The sequence below is a fragment of the Ascaphus truei genome, chromosome 4 (assembly GCF_040206685.1).
Source record: "Ascaphus truei isolate aAscTru1 chromosome 4, aAscTru1.hap1, whole genome shotgun sequence".
Classification (NCBI taxonomy): Eukaryota; Metazoa; Chordata; class Amphibia; order Anura; family Ascaphidae; genus Ascaphus; species Ascaphus truei.
In genome coordinates, this window is record NC_134486.1 from 43,431,509 (window position 1) to 43,456,389 (window position 24,881).

The window sequence follows — 24,881 nt, forward strand, 5'->3', positions numbered from 1 at the left end:
TTTTATTTGTTTCTACCACCTGTAAGCCGTCCCACAAGACTTGACCGTAACATGACCCTGTGATCTGGCTCGGTGCCCAACCCCACCCCCTGTGTTCTCCTCTATGCTGTGATTACATATTAATTGCAGCTGGTTTCACACACCGGTACATGAGCGAAATAAAAATCTGAAGTGAGCTACATATGAACACAATTAAATACCATATGATACATGTTCCTATTTATGCTCTCAGTATACTACATGAAGCGAAAAAAGAGCTTTAATTAAACATAACGAAATGGGTTTGTGCAAATTATGAATGTTCGCCTTTGAATGCACAATCGTCCATGCAAGACTTGATGAGGCAGTAATGGCCTGTTTATAGGTGTAACATAGATTATCAATAATTTATATATATATATATTTATATGTATATATGTATATATGTATCGACACGAAAAAGTGAATTAGGCATTTGTGTGCACAGACACAGTATAACAAAGTTATACATTACTGTGACAAACAATGAGTGCAGATGTGCTTTGTGGTTATGCATGTTAACCCATTATTTGTACAAAGATTCACACATACAGTACATTCTGCTTTCAACTATAGGGCAAACATGTTGAATGCTTTGTAAGGTAGAAGGTTGCAGTGTGTGTTATTTGGAAGATCATTACACATAATCCCTTCATGCAAGTCAAGTTGTGTATGTTTACTCATAATGATGTCATCCACGATAGCTGAGCCAATACATGTTTCCAAACACACACATAGATATATATATCTATATATATATATATATATATATATAAAGCAACTGTAAATATTACTGTATGCTCATTTGCATGTCTTAGACAGGTCTGCAACCCTGTCTTTCCCCATTATCGCCCAGCATACAGCGCTTCCACTGCAGCAAGGGATTCTGGGAAATGACATGCAAATGAACACTCAGTGCCACCTTTTGCCACCATCTATACTAATTTTTACTTTTTGTAGGACAACTAGATATAAAGATAGATAGATAGATAGATAGATAGATAGATAGATAGATAGATAGATATAGAGAGAGAGACATATATACAGATATATATGTAGGTATGCTTATATTGGGAAGAAAGTATAAGTTGCAGCGGAAATATAGATAAGAACTGTAACCTACGACACGCCTAGTACAGTAACATTTGTCACCTGGTGGAAATGGAGCAGAATAAATTCCGATATCTCTGTCCCCGGGCAAACCCTCCACGACAACAGGAAGAAATTTTTCCCGTATCTGCTCCTCCAATAGCGTTAAGATTAGAGCTTGTGCTTGTGGCCCACCTCCAGTGCCAGAAGCATGCATCCGTAGTGCTTGTATTTTTTTCTTTAAGTTTACCCTGATATCATCGAATCTCTTCCGACAATTCGACCGGTCCCTGACATGATTCCCACACGCAGACACAGCCAAGGTTATTTGATCCCACATTTCTTTTTTTGATGCTGAACTTGTCCGCCCTTGAAATACATACAAAATATATGACGTTAATTATTATTATAAAAACGAGCAGTTTCCTAAACTGCTACCTGTTCCAAGAGATACCAAACATGCTGGTTTAGGTGTAATATGTGTACCACATGAGCATTTACGTGTAAACATACAAATGTAAGGAAGCTTGCATGAATATTGTATGAGCTTTGCCCAAATTTTTAGACTGATTGTTATGGTCGTTCTAAAGCATGAAGGATTATGTGTGTAAGAATTAAGTTTAATTGATAGATATTATAGAATAATATTTTGATATTAAGACATCTCACATGACCTAGGATAACATGTCTTTGAAGAATCAATGCAAAGATAGACTTACCTAGTAAATGCCCATACAGACAGTCATAGTGCTCCAGAATCCCTGTGACAAGAACTCTGTTTTCCTCTTCATTGAACCGAGGATTACGAGAATCTGAACACTTGCCTTTGAAAATCTGGGGCAATCTCCCAGTAATGATGCAACATTTCTGTGACATTTCAGCAAACAGATTAATGGCCCATCGGATTAACACAGCGGGGGTCCCTGGCAGTCTCATTCAGTTTGAATGGGACTGCCAGGGACCCCCGCTGTGTTAATCCGATGGGCCATTAGTCTGTCTGCAGAAATGTTGCAGCATTCCTCTGAGATTGCCCCAGATTTTCCCAGGCAAGTGTTCGGATTCTCGTGGCTGCATCAGTAGGAATGTAGTGCATAGCAAAGCAGCAAAACTGGCCAGGCAGATGTTAAAATAAATCTATTTCATTTGCTAGAGAACAAAAACAAAAAAGAGACACAAATGTGCTAAAACTATTTCATCTGCATTATACATCTGTAGCCCTGCTTCCTATCACTAGCAAGCCGCTACTATGTGCTGTATTACCTGCTGGCTCACAGGGCCTAAGTCTCTGCCATGGAGAGCCTGGGGTGCATGCAATATTTATAACGGGTGCAGCGCCTCCACCTGTGACAGCTCCCGCCAAAGGGGGAGTGGGTCTTCGCAGGACGTACTGTATATGCAAGAATTACACTCACACAGCCAAGTTCTAAAACCAGTCTCTTTTACTTGCAGACCAAACTCACAGTACATTACATGCCATAACATTCCTATCTATATATATATACGTTATATAGCACACCACGGCGGACTCCAACATTACCTAGCGCCACGGCGGACGCCCCACAACATGCGCCACTGCGGACGCCAACAATACTTCCCACACCCGCCACCGGGTGAGCCCAACGCGTGTCCGATCCTTACGGATTAGTCCTCCCGCTCACAGCAGGCCCTATGTGTGTGTATGGGTGACTGCGCAGCCACTGTGTCTCGGGTGAATGAATGGTACCGTTGGTGCACTTGATGAAATACCTGCCGAGCACTCCGGTGCTCGGAACTGCCACGATCTTCACAAAGGGTCTCGGTGCGCTCCCACCCAAACTCCGGCAACACAAGTGGGGTCTGAGCCCAGACCTCCTCCTCGCAAGTATAGTCCCAGTCAAGGCTTACAGTTACTAGGGGAACAGGAACCTCACTAAGGCGATCCCTAGCTCAGCTTGCCTCTAAGGTGACTCAGCGCTAACTGGGCCTGGGGCACCTGGCCTGCGCCGGGGCGGTTCAACCTCCTCTCACAGACTCTCCGTCTCCTCTCCTCTCCAATCAGCTCTCGCTCCACGTGCGCGCAACCACTGCCTATATCTCCGGCACCTACTCCGCCCATTGGCTAGACTCTCCCACCTGACCCTCCCCGCAGAGCTGCTGGGTCAAGGGACTGCGTTCTCCCGCCAAATGCACTCTCCTCCTTCGCGGGCTTTTGCAACTACTATTTGCAAGCGCTACCTCCCACTCTTTGGGGTGAATCAGGGGTCACGGCTACACATCTTTTAATGGTAAAAATATACCCAAATACCTACAGCTTAAACTCTACTAAGGCCGTGTACATAATACTGGCACGCGCACACCTGTACTTGCCCCTATCTGTGTCCTGCAGGGTTGCATGATGGGGGCGTAGCGAGGGCATGCCGTGGTGTGAGTGGTTCGTCCTCACTGGCTGAACCGCACTGGTGACCAATCAGTCATGCGGCAAATTCAAATCAGTTTGTTGCGTGAAGTCGCCCCGTCGCGCTCGGCGCGCGCGATCTATGCACAAGCACATTGGCATCCATTTGTTTGTATTCTGCGCGAGCGATGTCGGATTTACTATGGACGCAGCCTTAGAATGTAGCAAAGGAGCAGCGCAACATTAGGCATATACTATATCTCATGAAAAACCTTACAGCAAGCCAGTTGTATAGCGTTTCAGTTAAATTGAATTTCCCTTTTTTGCATTTCATTTAAGGATCAACCAAGTAATAAATCTTTGGTTTCTAATCTTAACAACTTAGTATTACTAGGTTTTTGTTACTTTTTTACCCACCATAACTTATTTAAGGTGTGGTTCAATCCTATCCCAGCTTCATATTGCAGGGCCGGTATAACCAGCCTCATACTGATGAGAACCAAAAAGGTAGAAACAGCTGTTTGTGAGTAGGTTTACTGACCATGCACTTCTTTAACCTCCAGTGAACCCAAGTGATTTGAACCGGCGCTAAGACCCCCACAGCACTAAGAATAGTGCAACAAAAATATATTACATGAAATGGTGTGTAACCCCAAAAAAATACTAGCACTCTTACCACTCAGGACCAGCACTCTACTGTCTCACGATACCCTTATATGTACATACATTATGTACTTATTGTAAGTACATTTCCAACTTTCCTTTTTGTGTGATAAATGGTGTTTTTGCGATCTATACCATGGTCCGTTTCTATCTTTCATACACACCACATCCTATCTGGATTTGAGTACATGACATCTGCATGATCTCCGTTTGAGGTTTCCATGATCCTGAATCTATTCCTCTGCTGAAGATACAACTTCATCTACACTGACAGAGTCAGACCATTGCCCTTTTATATTCCACTTGTTGTAAGTAGGAATTTCTACAGAGCCAAAACATCTAACTTATTCTGATTGTATTGATATACTGCACCATTCTTGTTTTTATTTTCTATTTTTTGGTGTGTTCCTGAAATCATTGCTCCCTTCCCACCCCCGGACCAAGACTTCTTTAACCTCCAGCCATACTGAAAAACTGTGTAATGTGGCAGGCATATGCTTATGGGGGTCCATGTTAAAATGTATTTGAAGCAAAAGGTGACGTTTGCATGTCATTTTCAGGATCCCTTGCTGCAGTGGAAGCACTGTGTGCTAAGAGAAATTGGTGAAAGCGGAGTTACAGACCTGTCTGAGACATGTGAATGTGCGCACACGTGGTATTTTTATTTGCTGTATTAGTAGATTGTAAACGCTCACGTGCAGGGCCTCATTATCTCTCTGTATCTGTTTGTTTGTCCTTACTTGGTATTCTGTTTATGTAGTGTACATAACTCAGTGCCCCCATTGTACAGCATTGTGGAAAATGTTGGCGCTTTGGAAATAAACGATAATAATAACCGTTTCTAAATTGCTACTAACTATACAATTGTAATCAGCAATCAGTAACATTTTAACTGACATTCTTGAGCTATGTAAGCCAAACTGGAAAAGCAAAGCTCAACCACAGGAGAGAGGCTTTTTGAAGATATACTATTTTAGCCAGTTGCGTTGGGCATGGATGTTGTATGTAACCCTGCTTCCCCCACCCAATCTCACATAGGGTCTCCTAAGGGAGATACTACTCTGGTTACATCAGTAAGTGTGGGGCATACCTGCTGGTAACAGGGGCCCTGGGTCTCCCGCATGATGGTAAAGGGGAATAACAGGACAGGCTTCTGGGGTCTTGCCCAAATTCTACTCACAGGTGCAGCGCCTCCATCTTGTGCAGCCCCCAGCTGTATGGGGTGAAGTCTCTGCAAAAGAACACATCCCCCTCCTCCCAATATACTTCAGTCTCAGGAAGGAAGTATTTTATAAAAGATCAGGATGCTTTATTTGGGTTCCTTCTTAAGCCGCCACAATCACAGCAGTTCAAGGTCTCTTCACCTTCATGATATCCCTGAACTCTCTCCCAGCCAATAGCACCAACATTGGTTCTTGCTCTTCCCCTAAACCCTGGTGGGATAGGAGGTATTGGTTAACCCCACGCTCCCCGGAGGGAGGCCTCGAGCCTGCCAGAGCCCTGACAGCTTGGTACGGGTACCCTTGCCCCTCTCACGGGAGGGACAGACTGACTAAATCAGGAACTTACAGTACATTAAGTAAGCTCCAGTAGGCACCACCTCTGTGTCTCTAATTGGACACAAGGCCTGATGACACTACCTTCACTGACTCACTGCACAGCATGTGTGGGTAAAACCCATGATTGCTCCTGGCAAACCTGCCCTTACCAGGTATTATAGCCAGGAGGAGGACAGATCTATAGCCCCAAAACTACCCAGGGCTACATGTAGTTCAGAATAGCAGTACTTTGAGTAGTTTAACAGCACCTTGTAATTTATGGTTTAATACAGGGGTGCTCAACTCCAGTCCTCAACCCCCCCGTTCCCCCCCCCCCCCCCCAACAGGTCAGGTTTTCAGGATATCCTAGCTTCAGCATCGGTGGCTCAATCAAAGACTGAGAATGGAACTGAGTGACTATTCCCCCCCATCCTTCCTTCCCCTTGGTGTGCAGCGTGGGTGCTGTACTAAAGCTAATAACCCTAGCCAAGCTTGTCTGGCAATTTGTGGAGGGGACAAGAAAGAAAAGTGTAAAAGGCGCTCCTAAAACTGAAGTATATTTTAAATCAAATGTGCTTACAATATAGACTAATGTGCTAATTGTGATAACCAGTAGTACAAAGGAATACATACATATATTAAGTGTTCGGTGATAATAGTAACGACACAAATTAAGTGCTCAGTGATAACACAGAATAAGTGCTCAGTGTTCGAGGTGACAAAAGAAGTGCAGCTTCAAAACCCTATAAAAGATGGTTGTAGGGGAACCAGGATCGCGAGAGCAGTGACACTTTCTCTGTTTGGAGACCCAGATATCTGCATCCGTTGCAGAGCTTACCAGCAATGGCTACAAAGGATTTCATACCGAATGGATCAGATTTGAATTTGGTCCCACAACCACAGCTCCAGACTCTGGATAAGAGTACTTTTCTCCAGCTCATTAACTGCAGTATTAGCAAAGAGACCAACTCCAATCCTTTGCCTATAAATCAGATTTATTTCTATCCAGATTGTGTGGTTTGATCACCCACACTATATACACTTTACTTGCCTGCGTGACCTTTACTAACACCTAATCCACTACCTATAGCGGCAGTATCAGAGTTGGAGGCTATTACCACTACCTATAGCACCAGTATCAGAGTTGGAGGCTATTACCACTACCTATAGCGGCAGTATCAGAGTTGGAGGCTATTACCACTACCTATAGCAGCAGTCTCAGAGTTGGAGGCTATTACCACTACCTATAGCGGCAGTATCAGAGTTGGAGGCTATTACCACTACCTATAGCGGCAGTTTCAGAGTTGGAGGCTATTACCAATACCTATAGCGGCAGTATCAGAGTTGGAGGCTATTACGTGCTGCAACCTTGGTTCAATGAAACTGTATTTGTATTTTATTCCACACCATTTGTTTGGTTTCTGGTTACAAGCAGATACATTGTTCAATATTGTGCTTTTGATATTGTGTGTTTTTTACAGTGTTTATTATCTGGTTCATTTATACGTCTATTATCAGGAAATTGTTTGAAATCTAAATATTTGGATTCTGGGAGCTCAATTTTTGCTTTTTTTCAGTTGAAGACAGCTTCTGATTGAGCCAACTGTGCTGAAGCAGGGACTGATTAAGAGCCTGTGCTGAAACAGGGATATCCTGAAAACCTGACCTATTTGGGGGACTTGAGGAGTGGAGTTGTGCACCCCCGGCTTAATGAATGGTACCCTAGAGCAGGGGCGCGCAATCTTTTCCCCCTGCATGCTGACCCCGCCTACTCATGCTCCTCCCTTACCTTGGCTCCGGCATCAAATGACAGAGCGGGGTCATGTGACATCACATTGCCACGCTGCGTTGCCATGACGACACGTCGCCGAAGACAAGGTATGAGAAGTTACAGAGGCCTCGCTCGGTCCCCCAGCAATTAATTTAAATGCCTTGGGGAGGAGCGCAGGACCTCTGTAACTGCCGGGCCTCCCCTGGACAATCTCGCCCCTCCCCCCCGAGTTTGCGCACCATAAAGTATATTCCCTAACGTGTGAAGTTTATTACATCTTGGTAGCAGTTATCTACAGGCATACCCCGGTTTAAGGACACTCACTTTAAGTACACTCGCGAGTAAGGACATGTTTTCAACAGCACCATACCCCTGTGTCCGTACGCTCGCTCGCTTCTCAAGTACGGACACTTATTCTGCCCTACAGACCGCCGTAGTAGTGACATGCTGATTCCCCTCGCCCAATAGGCAAATGGCAGCTCGCGCATGCACCTGTCAGCACGTTCTGAACAGCAATACCGGCTCCCTACCTGTACCAAAGCATCAATAAGTGGGAAAAAGGTAGTGCTTCACTTTCAGAACATTTTCGCTTTACATACATGCTCTGGACCCATTGCGTACGTTAATGCGGGGTATGCCTGTAGTCAGAGAAACCTCAATATGACTGTAGCATGCTTTGTATTAGTCAGTCCTATCATGGCTACTAGTTTAATGAAAAACTTGGAGTTCTTATCACATTTCCTGTGAACAAAGTTAATTGTTGAAATATAATCATGCAAATATAATCCTAATATTTTTTTTATTTCACAATGACATTTTGCTTCATATAATATGCTTTGTGTCTTGAACTTTTGCAGCGAAATGACAGAACCTCTTATCAGCTCGGATCTACATGGAATGTCACACGACAAAGTCTTTACATACCATGTGTTGTCGATATATTTTCTTTGCTTCAGTGTTGGTAATTATGGTGGGTTACTAATTAATTTGGAGGGCGCATTAGAACAGTTCCTGGCTTCTTCTTTCTGTTGCAGACTTTTTCAGGATGTAGCATATAAAATGTAATGTGTACTGTACTGCAAGACTCGTTTGCCATATTTAGTAACACAATGTTATCACCTTTATAGCTGGACGTTTCTAAGCATCTGAACATTTTTGTTCTATTACTTAATTGTTAATTGCTTAAGAATTAAGTAACAAAACAAAATTAAGTGGATTAATTTCGACAGGGTTTTTTAAGCCTGAAATGAAATATTAGAGGCAAGTCAAGTATTTTTATTTTTTAATACAGGATTGAAGCAGGGGGTCCCCGGAGCTGAACCTCATTAATTTCAGCACCGGAGACCCTCTGCTTCCGGAGGTACTGAAGCTGAAAACTGCAAGGGATACCATCACCCCATTCGGAGGTAAGCATCTCCATAATCAAGGGAGTTCCTGGAGATGAAATTAAGGGGGGTTCAGCTCCGGAGACCCCCTGCTTCACACCTGTATTCAAAAATGAAGGGGAAAAAACCCAACAAAAATGACATGGATTGTTCCTTTAACTAAGGCATTCATTTATCATCTACAAATCTGATCCATGAAAACTTCCCTAAATTTACCAATGGAAAACATTCCAGTTCAAACCAAGGTGAATTTCTTCTTTGATGTATCTGGTGCATTATTGTCTTATACCTTTTTCCCTGATACTTTTTTCTGTTTGCCAGATGGATTAAAGTTTTTTTTCTATATTCTACTGAAAAACAGCGAGTGCTGTGGATTTATTCCATTGTACAGTATACCATTACTGAGCTGGAAGAATGATCCTGCTCCTCTGCGAGCACTACTATGGGCAAAGTACTTTTCACAGGGCTTTTGCTGAGGTTTTGCTTGTTTTTACGTGCCCTTAGACCGTTCTTTGTTCTGTATAACAATAATCAAGTATTAATTGCAAGGCTATTTGTAGGAGCAAAGGGGTATACCGACTAAAGTCTCCCGGCTTTAAAACTGGGCCTCTTGTGCAGTGCCCCACAGTGCAATGTGGAGGAAAGAAATGTCAGGAATGCCACTGGTAAAATGTGTTGTATAAACGCAAGCAAAATTTCAAGTTTGTCACTTGACTCCTGCTTCTTTTCTCTCTTGGCGAATAGTTCAAATTAGGCCTTACATATACCCAAGAGAACAATTAATACAGAAATGTCAGGCCAATAAATGGCACAGAAATTTGTGATTGCATACTGCAAGTATGCAATGTTGGCAATTCACAACTAGAACCTATATAGAAAATTTGAAGAATGGGGATCCTTCTGATCTTAACTTTCAATTAAACTACTGTAGTTAATGTAAAGGCTACATATAACATCAATGATATTAATACAGTGTCTGGGTATTGTAGTAATATACTGCAGGATAGTATGCCTGCATAAATATTGATACAATGTCCCTATTAAATAACATAAACATTAATAGTTAATAACATTCAAAAACCCACAAATAAATGAAATCATAGACATTCTAATTCACAGGTTTTTTTTAATGTTGTTCTGTAAGAATTGGGGTAGAACTACTGAAAAATTACTAAGGGGCCTATTCTATAAACCTCCATAAGCCACTTAGGATTTTCCTAAAATGTGTATGCGTATTTTCTGCCGAATCTGTGCTTGCGATATTATGCGAAATTCACGTGAATTTGCCCTCAAAATCCACCATTGTGTCCAATCAGCACGGATTTTACCCAGAACCCGCCCGTGCAACCTAATCCATGCTAAATTTAACCCCAAAATTTGCCCTTGCATCCAATCCGCATGGATCCGCCTCCATGTCTATCCACCAGAGATTCCTCTGACAAATCCACCCCCTTTTGCTAAATCCACCCCCCTTTTGCTAAATCCGTGTAAATTTTACCCCATGATCCGTACTCTCTGCCAAAATCCAAACAAACTCCGTACAATATACCCAAAATCTGCACTGGCCGTCAAAATCCACACAACATCTGTAGTGCGATTGCATCCGCACTAATCCATTGATTCCGCACCAGATCCCCAACACGGCAGAATCCGCCCACTGCCAGAGGATCATCAAAACGACAATTTGCCAACGGATTCCAGAATTCGCAAGTGTCGCACTACGCAAATTATACCCAAAGATGCTTCCACTCCTAAACTCACCCCGAAGAAATTGCTGGGACCCAAACACCAAATTAATAATTAGTGCACGAAAAGCGCTAGTATCTACTAATAATAAAGACACACTGAATGGTGAATTAAAAAATGTGCATGAAAATCAAATACAAATCAAACACACCAACCAAAATAACTAAAATAACTTAAAATCCCATGTGATATTCCTGTGATAATATCCAATAGCAGCCTAAAAACATACTTATGTCCAGTATAGATATGCAAACAAAAATAGACCTCTCTGGCCTGGTCTGTTTTTGTTGTGACCCAAACACCGCCCGATCCGCAGTGGTTGGCAAAAACCATGAAATAAAAATTCCCCTTTTTATACCTTTCACCGATCCAGCAGATCATCCACGAGTCTCCGTGGCTGACCGCTACCGCCATCATCTCCATTTGACACTCAGACGATACAGTATCTTCCTTCTTCCACACCGTTCTGCCATCTATCAGGATCTGGATACCAGGAATGAGGAAAGTCTGACTTTGGTCCAGTATGTCCTAGAAGACAGAGGATGCCAGGATCCCTTCTCCTTGCCCTCCTACTTACCTCTTACTTAACCACTGGTCTTACATCATGACACCTTAGGGGAAGGGCCTCTCTGTCTTAATTAATGCTGCCCCTTCCTTACAAATCCAGGGCTTTCTTGCTATTCACTAGACTCAGATATCTGCCTAAAGAAGGAACAATATGGTCTATCCCTATTATCCCAAGGTGCCTGGAAGACACCTTAAGAAGAGGGGGTATTGTCAGGCTCAACAGGATCAGAACGCACAACCTCTGGTAGTGTAATAAATCATCTGCTGGATAGCTCCACTGCTCCAGAATACTTGTGAGCTCTACTTGCCTGCTGCTCACACCTTTACTAGGCTGAAATGCTTCGCGTGTCCACCAGATGGCATAAATTCATGACTTGTAATGCGCCGAATCAGTAATGTGTCGGCTTGCAGGTGTTTCGTTTAAAAAAGATACTGTACCACAGTGTACCATTGTAACTTGGCCTTGGCCTTGAGACTGAAGGAAGAGTTGCCAAAATGTATCAATTTAGGCTTTTCATATTAAAGAAAGACAAAGACCAGTTTCAGTTTGTGTTACACTATTCTGCAGAGACCTGCCATGAGTGTTCAAGTGCAACCTGCTTTCCAAAATCCTGACAGAAGTTATGCGTATTTGATATGGGCCGCGATTAGTGCAACAGAGGATAAGATGGCAACAGTTGCTCAAATTTATCAGTATTTTATCGAAAAATATGACTTTTACAAATTTTCGCCAACTCCTCATACGTGGAAGCGTGCAGTAAGGAAAAGGTTATGTAGTGACCCCTGTTTTCACCGTATTGAGCCCCAATTTGTTGGAGGGTATTGGTGTGTATCACCGGGTTTTTCCCGTATCTATGATCATGGAGGCGACAAAAGGCGAAGGGTCGTGTTAAAACCAACTAAGAAGCGACAGTCGCTGCCAAGCAATGCACCAGCACCAGCATCAGCACCGGCTTCCAATGACGGTCCCACTGTCAGTGACAACCCTGAGCCTGAGGCTGAGCTGGATTTGGCGTGCAGTTTTGATGAAGCTTGCATGTACCTAAGCGATTTCCAGCCTCACCTGCTGACTACAGGTGGACTAGTCCCGCTGCCAACTATCGACGTGGATGATGAAGAAAGCTGGACTGGCAGTGGACCGGTGACGGCGCAAGCTGAATGGGAAATTCAATGGTGAGTACTGTCTTGTTGCCGTATTATTTTGGTGGGGCTGGCTGGGTACTTCTTTAGGGGGCTGACCATTACTGTACTGCACTGTACATTAAAACTTTTCTTTTTGTTTTTTCTCAGAAAAGAAAAAGGCTAATGGGGGGATTTCGATGGATAATATTGTACTGTATGCTAATGTTTTCCGGCCGTACAGTATACTGTGTAATAAACCCTGAATAAATAAAACTATGCATTTATTCTACATATTCAGTATCGTTTCATTATGTGTCTTCCACAGTATACTGTACAGTGGTATACAGTGCCTAACATCTATGGGCAAAAAGAATTTTATTCCTAGGTGCCCTAGAACAGAAGTTCCCACGCCAATTGCCCGTGAACTTGACCGCGGCCCTAAGTAGTTCCCACGCCAATTGCGCGAATATAATGTAAAATAACCCGTTCTGTGGGTCTGAGCAGGTTGAAATTTACCTGGTCCTCATGCGGGAGGACCCTTGCCATAGTGGCAAAATATCAGCCTTCCAAGACCCCCGAAACCGGAGATACAAAAAGACAGTTTAAAAGCACATTACCAAAGTGGCTTTTTTTCTGCCATGCAAGTCAATGGCAGAAACCTGAACTTTAACATCACCCTGACTCCATTCTGTTACCACGAGAGGGTCGCAATTTGCCATGCAATCCTGCCGCAACTAGGACTACATGGTCACCGAATCTGAGCCCTCTAGGTCGAACAGAACCGGAGTTGTGGGTTCCAGGTTTCTGCTCATTCTGACTTAGCCGGTTCAAAGCTTTCTCCGCCATTGCGCTCAATGGTAGGACCCTCCTCGCCGGCGTGACCCTTTCTCGCCGCCATTACAGCTGGGACCCTGTTGGGGTCAAGTGAGGAGGTTCCTAACATCTTGGGGCAAAATGAATTTTATTTCTAGGTGCCCTAGAACAGAAGTTCCCACGCCAATTGACCTAGTTCCCACGCCAATTGCCATAGTTCCTACGCCAATTGCGCGACCAGCCAGTTAAAAAACAGTGCAGCAAGCCTCTACAGTACATTTGTTACACTGGCAAAGGAGCAAATGGAAACAATGTGAGGCAATTCAACATGGTCTTTTATTGGTGGAGTCAGTACAAAAACCTTTATTTACAATATTGAAACATTTAAAGTGCACAGCAATTCTAACCATCAACACACAATAATACATTCTGCAGCCTTTACTAAATTCTTCTGCCACAAAACATTTTTGGTGCATGGGGCACAGGGAGTTAAAGTGACATTTTAAGTAACATCTCCTTTATTAAAGAAACCCAGTAGTGTATACAGTACAGTACAGTGGGATGGTGTGCAACACTGTAAGTCAGACCTGCACCAGTTCAGTCCCAGAGGGCAGCAAACAGGGCAGGTTTTCAGGGCAACATTGAAAACCGTGCCTGTTTGCGGCCCTCAGGGACTGGAGTTGTGCATGTCCTGTGAAAAAAAACACACAACAACATCTCCTTTGTTTAAGTACAGCAGGTACTGTAGGGCAAAACATGTAGAGTACAATACAGTTCAGCACAACAGTATGGTCTCACTGACAGTCCTCCACATTGTCCATCCATGGCCGATTCATTGCATGGCGCAAAACGCCATTAATGCAGTCTCTAACGCCTTTCATTACAGGATCTGTAACTGTATAAAAGCGCCGCAATTCTTCCACAATGTTTTTCCTTAAATTGGCAGGAAGGGCCTTTTTTACGCGATTCCCATCGTAGTTCACTTTGAACACCCACTCGCAGTACAACGTGTAGGGAACATGGTGCTTAAAAATGATCAAGGCATACTTGTGGGGTGCACCAGCACTCATCACCCTATACTTCTCCCTAAGCGCCGCTGTCAGATCGCGCAGGGTGATGTCGGGCACTGTTTCGATGCAAGCGGGTGTAGGTCTTTTGGGAGCGGGTGTGCTTGTGGCGACGGGCGATGATAGGATGTCTGGGAGGAAGCTTTCCTCCGGTCGTGGTCGCCGTGTTGTCTCCTGGCGTGGTCTTGACGGGGTTGTCATGTCCTCCTCAACGGCATACATGTACACTACATCTTCTGGTGGAGGGGGGGCGCTTGGTGATGGAAGGGGGTCGAAGGTCCCATTCATCACATCCATGTCACCCTCCTGCTCTGGCATCGGGGAAACAGGGGCATTAGCACCGAGCAAATAATGTATGCCCGCAATGTCAGCCTCTATCTTCTCCATCCGTTGATCCATCCGTTGCTCCATTTGTAGCATCCGTTGCTCCACATTTAACATTGTCTCCAGAAGCAGATCTATCTTTGCCAGCACAATAGAAGTCCCGGGGAGATCCACACTTATCCCATTCAGCATGCGGTCCAACGAGCTGCTTCTTGTGCATGCCGCCTGGACATCTGGGGGGATGGGTGCAACGGAGGATGAGATGGGGGTTCCATGGAGAGAAGCGGCATCGATGGAGAGTGGAGGAGGTGACCTGTGGATACCCGGTAGAGGAGAAGCGGTAGCGTCGAAGAGGGATGGAGAAGGTGACCTTTGGATTTCCAGGCGAGAAGCAGAGTCGTCTAAGAGCAAAGCAGAAAGTGACCCGTGGATTTCAGAGGCGGCAGCGTCGTCAGATGGAACCGGAGAAGATGGGGGTGGAGAAGACGGGATGAAGATTTCTGGGACAGCTAAAGCAGAGTCGTCGAAGCATATGGGAAGTGGTCTGCGGGTCCGATGGGTTGGCTGCCATTCGTTTTGCGTAGAGAGCGTATTACCGTATATCTTCTTCACATAATGAGGCTTACGTCTAAGAAAACCCTTAACCTTTGGGGTCAGCAGAAGGTTTTCTTTATTGGCCTTAGCCTGTCCCTTTGCCCTTGGCGTGGAAACGGCAACCGCCTTTCGCTTTTTCAGCATGACAGGCACGGCAGAGGTGAGAGGGTTCTTGCGTCCATAGAACCGGGGATGCTCCATGGAAGCAGGTGGCACAATGCAGTACAGTATCTGGACAAGGGCAAGTTCAGATAAAGATCCTGGAGTGGTTGCCTATGCAAAGTGTGTGACCTTTTATGCATGGCGGCCAGGTACAGGTGTTGAAAGTGGGCGTGTGAGTCATTACCGTATAAATACACCATCCATTTTGTGTATTGACTGCACATAGAATACACATCGACTAAACATCGAATATACATTCTTGTGTTTGTATTTCTTTCTACTCGCAGCAATGCCTGTTAAAAAGATTTCAAAAGATCTCAGCATGCGAATTAAGGAGATGTACAGGAGCGGACACCAAATTGCTGCTATCCAACGCTGGTTAGCTACTTCTGACCTTGTTGTGCCATTAACCACCGTGAGCTATCATGCACAAGGAAAAAACAGAGACCGGAAAAAGGCACCAAGGGTAACAAACGTGTAAGTATATTTATAAAACTTAACAACAAAAAAAATATAGAAAACTGTACTGTACATCTACAGTACAGTTCTGTATCTACTGTAATACTGTTGTTATTTCTGTTGATTTATATTACAACATACTGTACAGTAGTTTGTCTATTTATATTTATAGTACAGCAGTATACATTATTTGTATATTTCAATTAATCTTACAACGGTATATACTGAATAGGATGTACTGTATATTTATATTTATATTAAACAGTATATTTATTTTGTATATTTATATTTATAGTACAACAGTATATATATTTTGTCTATTTATATTTATAGTACAGCAGTATACATTTTTTGTATATTTCAATTACAGTAATCTTACAACGGTATATACTGAATAGGATGTACTGTATATTTATATTTATATTACAACAGTATATTTATTTTGTATATTTATATTTGTAGTACAACAGTATATATATTTTGTCTATTTATATTTAATGTACTGTATATTACAACATTACATTTATATACATTTTATATTGCTGCATATTAATAAAACAATATAATTTCTTTACATTGTAGGGAGACAACTGTTCTGGTGGACAAAATAAGTGAGGAGAATGATGAGAGGAGTGCATTAAGGGTCAAATACACTCTGCAGGAAAAGCACAATCTGACTGTATCCGAGACCAGCATAAAGAAGATGAGACGCAGCATTGGATGGAAATATGGACGTGTGAGGTTAGTACTGGACAGTACAGGAGGTAAAAGTGTTGTTTAGCAAACTGTACTGCACTGTGCCGCTAAAAAAAAATTCCTTGTCATTACAGAGCGTACCCCATGATACGGGATGCAAACAAAATCAAAAGAGTGGTCCAGGCCCAGGCATGGATCGACAGTGGGGAGACTTTCCAGGATTGCATCTTCACTGATGAGTCTACTGTGTCGCTGGAGAGATTTGCAAGATTTGCGTTCCACAAAAAAGGCCGCTTATCTTTGTAGCCGCGGCAAAAACACCCTGTGAAGCTGCATGTGTGGGGTGCCATCTCTAGGCGTGAACCGGGATGCATTGTCATCTTTGAAGGTAAAATGTATCAAATATAATGTCGCCTAATGCACTGTACTTGACTAGTGTTGCCTTACCGTATGCACTGTACTGTACTATTGTGCAGTTTTTTGAGCACTTTTCTTTTCTTGCTATAGGAATCATGAATAAAGCTTTCTTCCAAGACAACATTGTGCCCGAGATAGTGCAATACATCACACGCGACTTCCCCAATGGTCACCGCTTCTACCAGGACAACGATCCCAAGCACACTGCGTCAACAGCGCATATCCTTGAGCGCGGCATCAACTGGGTGAAGACGGCAGCGGAGTAAGTGCAGTAGACCGTGTCCCATTTTTGTTCCCCACTGTTTTTAGCTCTTAAACCAATTGTCCTTTCTTTCCAATGACAGGTCGCCAGACTTCAATCCGATCGAAATGGTCTGGCATCAGCTGAAGGACCATATCAGGAAAGTGGTGAAACCCTCCAAAAAGGACGAGTTGTTGAAAGGCATACTGAGTTTTTGGAACGATGTACTCACCGTGGAACGCTGCAATAAATATATAGACCATATTGCCACTGTGTTGCCCATTGTCATCGCGCGTAATGGGCAAGCATCAGGAAAGTAGTACTGTGCTGTAGTATTGTAAGTACAGTATGTTACAGGTAAGTATGGCAAAGATTTTTTCTTTCCAGATAGTAAGAGTACTAGTACTGTATACAGTAGTTAGTTTTTTCTTTACAGAGAGAGCAGCACCAGCCATCAGGTTACAGTACATATAATTTAACAGTAGTCAGAGTATACAGTAGTTCCAGTACAGTATACAGTACACTAGTTTGACAGTACTACAGTAACTGCCTACTACAGTAACTGCCCCATTTTTTTTCTTTCCAGACAAAGCTGCACTAGCCACCTACAGTAGTTCTGCCATAATACAGTATAGTAACTGCACAAATTTTTGGTTTTCTTGTCGTTCCAGGAAAAACGGTGGCCCAGGGGGATGGGGGCGTTGTGTCCAGTCAAATCTGCTTGTACAGTCAAATGTACAGTATATAAACAGCAGCAATGATGTACACAAAACCTCTCCTCTCTCAATGAACTACTGTACTGCAGACAGAATGAGGAAAAGATAAAGACTAAAAAAATAATAATTTTACTATACAGTACAGTATATACAGTACAGTATATTATACAGTACATTACAGTACTGTACTGTATATATTGTAGTATTAAATAATATTCTTATAAATGTGCATTACTCATGTTTCCCCATGTTTTACAAAGGTTTTCCAAAAGTTTATCCAATTTCAAGCTGCCAAAATAACTTAATAAAGACTGCATTACTGTATGTATTATTCCTGATTATTTTTATATTTGTATTTTTTGGATCCTGATAAAATAAAATAAATATTTATTCACTTTCCTGCGAATCATAATCATTGACAGCCACCACTACAGTGCACCAATGAATTATTTTATTTATTTATTTATAAAATATTTTACCAGGATTTATATATTTTTATTTTAAAGATATTAAAGAATGTACTGTATTGTATTAAAAACATGTGACTGTAAACCATAGTGACTGACAAATATTTTCACACCCTGATGAAATACTGTATCAGTGTACTCTCAATTCTCACAGTGCTGTGCACATCAGATTTACATTTCAAATTCGAGAGGGGATTTTTCAAAGCATTACCGTTCAAACAACAGGCCTCTAAGGGTTGGGGGAGGGGATGGTGTGATTAGACGCATGCGTGCTGAGTGTTTGTAGCTCGGCTATGGGCGGATTAAGAACACAATGGCAATATGCAGAAGATCAACGGCCCAGTGGAGAGAGGGGGATGGTAGGCTAGGGTGACTCAGCCGATTGACGCTTGGCTAGGGAGGGATTAAAAACTCTGGAGGTGTGTGGCTGAAATAGTTAACAGCAGTGTCATTCCAAAAGGCAGTTCATCATAATAATTTGATGAATAAACCCCCAAATACAACCCCCAAATACAGTACATAAAAATCAAGTCACTTTAACTCCCTGTGCCCCATGCACCAAAAATGTTTTGTGGCAGAAGAATTTAATAAAGGCTGCAGAATGTATTATTGTGTGTTGATGGTTAGAATTGCTGTGCACTTTAAATGTTTCAATATTGTAAATAAATATTTTTGTACTGATTCCACCAATAAAAGACCATGTTGAATTGCCTCACATTGTTTCCATTTGCTCCTTTGCCAGTGTAACAAATGTACTGTAGAGGCTTGCTGCACTGTTTTTTAACTGGCTGGTCGTGCAATTTGCGTAGGAACTACGGCAATTGGCGTGGGAACTAGGTCAATTGGCGTGGGAACTTCTGTTCTAGGGCACCTAGAAATAAAATTCATTTTGCCCCTAGATGTTAGGAACCTCCTCACTTGACCCCAACAGGGTCCCAGCAGTAATGGCGGCGAGAAAGGGTCACGCCGGCGAGGAGGGTCCTACCATTGAGCGCAATGGCGGAGAAAGCTTTGAACCGGCTAAGTCAGAATGAGCAGAAACCTGGAACCCACAACTCCGGTTCTGTTCGACCTAGAGGGCTCAGATTCGGTGACCATGTAGTCCTAGTTGCGGCAGGATTGCATGGCAAATTGCGACCCTCTCGTGGCAACAGAACGGAGTCAGGGTGATATTAAAATTCAGGTTTCTGCCATTGACTTGCATGGCAGAAAAAAAACACTTTGGTAATGTGCTTTTAAACTGTCTTTTTGTATCTCCGGTTTCGGGGGTCTTGGAAGGCAGATATTTTGCCACTATGGCAAGGGTCCTCCCGCATGAGGACCAGGTAAATTTCAACCCGCTCAGACCCACAGAACGGGTTATTTTACATTATATGTACTTACAGTATACTGTATACAGGATTTATATATTTTTATTTTAAAGATATTAAAGAATGTACTGTATTGTATTAAAACATGTGACTGTAAACCATAGTGACTGACAAATATTTTCACACCCTGATGAAATACTGTATCAGTGTACTCTCAATTCTCACAGTGCTGTGCACATCAGATTTACATTTCAAATTCGAGAGGGGATTTTTCAAAGCATTACCGTTCAAACAACAGGCCTCTAAGGGTTGGGGGAGGGGATGGTGTGATTAGACGCATGCGTGCTGAGTGTTTGTAGCTCGGCTATGGGCGGATTAAGAACACAATGGCAATATGCAGAAGATCAACGGCCCAGTGGAGAGAGGGGGATGGTAGGCTAGGGTGACTCAGCCGATTGACGCTTGGCTAGGGAGGGATTAAAAACTCTGGAGGTGTGTGGCTGAAATAGTTAACAGCAGTGTCATTTCAAAAGGCAGTTCATCATAATAATTTGATGAATAAACCCCCAAAGACAACCCCCAAATACAGTACATAAAAATCAAGTCACTTTAACTCCCTGTGCCCCATGCACCAAAAATGTTTTGTGGCAGAAGAATTTAATAAAGGCTGCAGAATGTATTATTGTGTGTTGATGGTTAGAATTGCTGTGCACTTTAAATGTTTCAATATTGTAAATAAATATTTTTGTACTGATTCCACCAATAAAAGACCATGTTGAATTGCCTCACATTGTTTCCATTTGCTCCTTTGCCAGTGTAACAAATGTACTGTAGAGGCTTGCTGCACTGTTTTTTAACTGGCTGGTCGTGCAATTTGCGTAGGAACTACGGCAATTGGCGTGGGAACTAGGTCAATTGGCGTGGGAACTTCTGTTCTAGGGCACCTAGAAATAAAATTCATTTTGCCCCTAGATGTTAGGAACCTCCTCACTTGACCCCAACAGGGTCCCAGCAGTAATGGCGGCGAGAAAGGGTCACGCCGGCGAGGAGGGTCCTACCATTGAGCGCAATGGCGGAGAAAGCTTTGAACCGGCTAAGTCAGAATGAGCAGAAACCTGGAACCCACAACTCCGGTTCTGTTCGACCTAGAGGGCTCAGATTCGGTGACCATGTAGTCCTAGTTGCGGCAGGATTGCATGGCAAATTGCGACCCTCTCGTGGCAACAGAATGGAGTCAGGGTGATGTTAAAATTTAGGTTTCTGCCATTGACTTGCATGGCAGAAAAAAAGCCACTTTGGTAATGTGCTTTTAAACTGTCTTTTTGTATCTCCGGTTTCGGGGGTCTTGGAAGGCTGATATTTTGCCACTATGGCAAGGGTCCTCCCGCATGAGGACCAGGTAAATTTCAACCTGCTCAGACCCACAGAACGGGTTATTTTACATTATATTCGCGCAATTGGCGTGGGAACTACTTAGGGCCGCGGTCAAGTTCACGGGCAATTGGCGTGGGAACTTCTGTTCTAGGGCACCTAGGAATAAAATTCTTTTTGCCCATAGATGTTAGGCACTTTGCAGTATACCACTGTACAGTATACTGTGGAAGACACAAATTGAAACGATACTGAATATGTAGAATAAATGCATAGTTTTATTTATTCAGGGTTTATTACACAGTATACTGTACGGCCGGAAAACATCAGCATACAGCATATTATCCATCGAAATCCCCCCATTAGCCGTTTTCTTTTCTGAGGAAAAAAAAAGAAAAGTTGTAATGTACAGTAATGGTCAGCCCCCTAAAGAAGTACCCAGCCAGCCCCACCAAAATAATACGGCAACAAGACAGTACTCACCATAGAATTAAAATTAATTTTCCCCCAGATGTTAGGAACCCCCTCACTTCACCCCAACAGGGTCCGAGCATGTACAGTACTGTACTTTAAAATAAATTAAATATGCAATTTTACTATTACTGCGCGCGCACGCACAGACTGTGTACTGTAGGTTGAACTGCGAAGGTATTAGACTTCAGAGACAACAGCTCACAAACGCCCCCATGCGTTTTTACATGGCATTGCAGTATTGCAGACAGCGGGAATAAAATGCTTAAATCACAGCCGTGAAAATAACGCTATACACCCCGGGAGAATACGACACAAATCCGCACATCACCGGGATCTTCTGAAATTCGCGGAGCTAGCCAAGTAAGAATAAAGTTGGTCACCAGTGTAGAGATGTTTGAACTGTTCCCAAGAGATCGCAACCTCTTCAAAATGTGTTCGGTGTTGCAAACAAAATTTGAAGGGGTGAAAGCACCAAAGCTTTCCTATCACCTCCCTAAAAATGTGCAGGTTCATATAGCCCTAATATGTAAGGTCACATGACCAATATGGCAAAAATGTAAATTTTGATATTTTTTGGAATAGTTTTCCAAAGGTAGGCAAAAAAGGGGGGAAACGAACAAAAAGTGCAAAAGATATGTACTAAAATAAAAGAGTAAAAATACAAATGTGGTATATGAGATAAATGATTACAAATACTGCAGTGGATGCAGCTCTCAGAAGATGGTTTCCCAGTCCATACAAGTAGAACGTTTTCAGGATTTTTGAGGCTCAAACACCCTCAGGAAAAAAAAAACCTGTGCTTCAAAATAAATGTTTGCCATATATATTTTTTTCATTTACATTTTATTACTAGTGTACATGAGTAGGGGGTCTCCGAAGCAGAACCGCGTTGACTTGAGGTTCGGGACCCCCTGCTTCCCGAGATACAGACCCCGTGGTGCCGGTATCTCCTACTGTATGCATTGAAATGTCCCATGCCACGTGACAATGGGAATCCAATGCATAGGGTTATGCCTTAGGTGTACAGAACCAGATAAATAAAAAAAGGTTTGGTAAATACACTAATTTTATACAGCATTGGTATTGCTTTTTTTACATAATCAAAGCCTCGCTGCTTATAGAAAGAACAAAGTTTGCCAGAGAGGTGGAGGTGGATGCTGCATCTATAAGAAGTTATAGGCTGTTGGTAGATAACAGTTGCAACATGAGTGCAGCACCAATGGAAGCCAACACAAAACCTGCTCTATAATTGTATTGGGCAATTACAAATTTGCCATGATTGCCAACCTTATTGTGAATGACTTCCTGACCCACACAGTGGAAGGGGCCTTAATGCTGACCCAGGCACACATGGGGGAGACATTTCTCAAAGTCTTCCGCTGTAAAACCTGGCAGTACTGTTGCAAAGTAAGGACACCATTGAGATCTATTTCTAAAGCCAAGTTCTTTATATTGCATTGGCACTGAGACAATAATTGTGTGCCTGTGCCTTTCATCATTGATTTATAAGTGGACAAATAAAATAAGGTTTGGTAGATTTCACCTATTCATTAAGCATTTCTTCCTTTAGTATGCCAAGGGCAGGGCAGTGCAGCCATGGACCCTCACAGTTTCCCCCAAAGGAGACATGTCCCTCTTCTGCAGGCTGTTGTGCACTCTCCATAAGTAGGAAGAAGCAATTGTCTTTTTGGGCCTTAATAAGTGCAGCCCTATATACTGTATTCCATGGGTATCTAAAATAAAAACACTGCAAACATATCCCTTCCACTCTCTTGACTATATTCACTAAACATCATTTGTTTTTCACAGTGGTTTTTTAAATGGAGGACGAAAGATCAGCTCATTTATAAAAGCCGTTCAAATTGTCATACAGTGTAAGATTAGAGCACAACTATGATTGACTCTGCAACTTCTTTACAACTTCTCAGCGCAAAATTAAAATATCAAACGAAGATGTTTTTCTGAAACCACAGATTTCAGTGCAATGGAAGATTTCCTACATGAGTCGATTATTTGTCTACAGTATTTCAGCCTTGCTTTGAATTAAAGTCAAATCTGGGAACATGTATGATAATATTAATGTCGGTAACATAAAAATATTTTTTATTACCCAGACTTGTTTAGTTTGTGCTTATGAAACATAGAGCCAGACCACATATTTTGACATTAAAGATCCATATTACATACAGTATTCCTCCTATGCAGTCATTCTTTCATTTGGAATTTCTTATTCAGACAGTGCCACATATTTTGATATTATAAATACTCTTTACGTCCACTCTGGTACTTTCAACCCACTTTCAATTATTTATATGTTTTCCTTTAATTTAGTTTATTATCACAAATAAATACATTTTTGCCATTGGGGATATGATTGAATACCCTGAAAGAGGCAGGTGTTGGGAAGATATTTAAAAGCTAGAAAAAGTGTGAGGAAAAAATCCTAAATACATCAAACTCTAGTAAACCGGAGTTACAATCGCACCCAGTAAAAAAAAAATATCTGGTGCTTTTGGCTCAATCTTATGGCAATGTCATCAACATCGCTGTAAAAAATTACCGGTTGTGATATTCAGTCACAATTGCGATAGTTGTGTGGTAATTAACTCCCTACTCCATTTCATAGGATTATGTCATAAAAATGGCAAACCTTTTTGCTGAAAATACCCCTTTCATGCCTGCGACTACCAATATACCCCCTTGAGTTCCTAACATTACACTACCAACCTCCCTTGGCTACCTAAGAGATTAGTACAGCATTGCATGGCAATGATTTTCTAACCTCTATTGCAAGCAAGGAGTTAACCCCTACAACTATCACACCGTGGGCTTAACAGCCCTCACCAGGGCACCTACTGTACCCTGACCACCTCCCCTCTTCCAAAACCTGACCCCTTCTCTATAGTAATGGCCAATAGCCCTATTGGCCAAACATGACTAATAGGGCTTTTGAACAATATAAATACATCAATAAAATATTAATATAAAAAAAAAATACTATACATACAATATACGATCAAAACAATAACTAAACATATCAATTTTAAAATGAATCCATTGAGTGTCAATGGGGCTACCTAGGCCTTCTCAGGAAGAGTCTAGATAGCCACTTTGGCACACAATGGAAGCCAGAATGACTAGCTGATTACTTGGGCTATCCAAAGGGTTAAAATCTTGCTAAATACAGTAGTTAGGATTTACTTAACTTTCACAAACCTGAAATAGCTGAGAATAATTCTGACCTACAGTATATGTATATAATGGGCATTATATATATATGATAGGCCTAACGCCAGCCTGGGGTAGGCGATATAAATGTCCAGTACTTATCGGACATTGATAACTTTCATCAAATAGAGAAAATTGTCATTATTTACTCATTTTGGTGCCAGTTTTGATATTTTTAGCAGAGGTGGTAAAAAATGCATTTTTTTTTAGTGGTATTGTACAGGTTGTGACTCATTTGTTTGGCGGTAATATGTTGATTTTGATGTTGA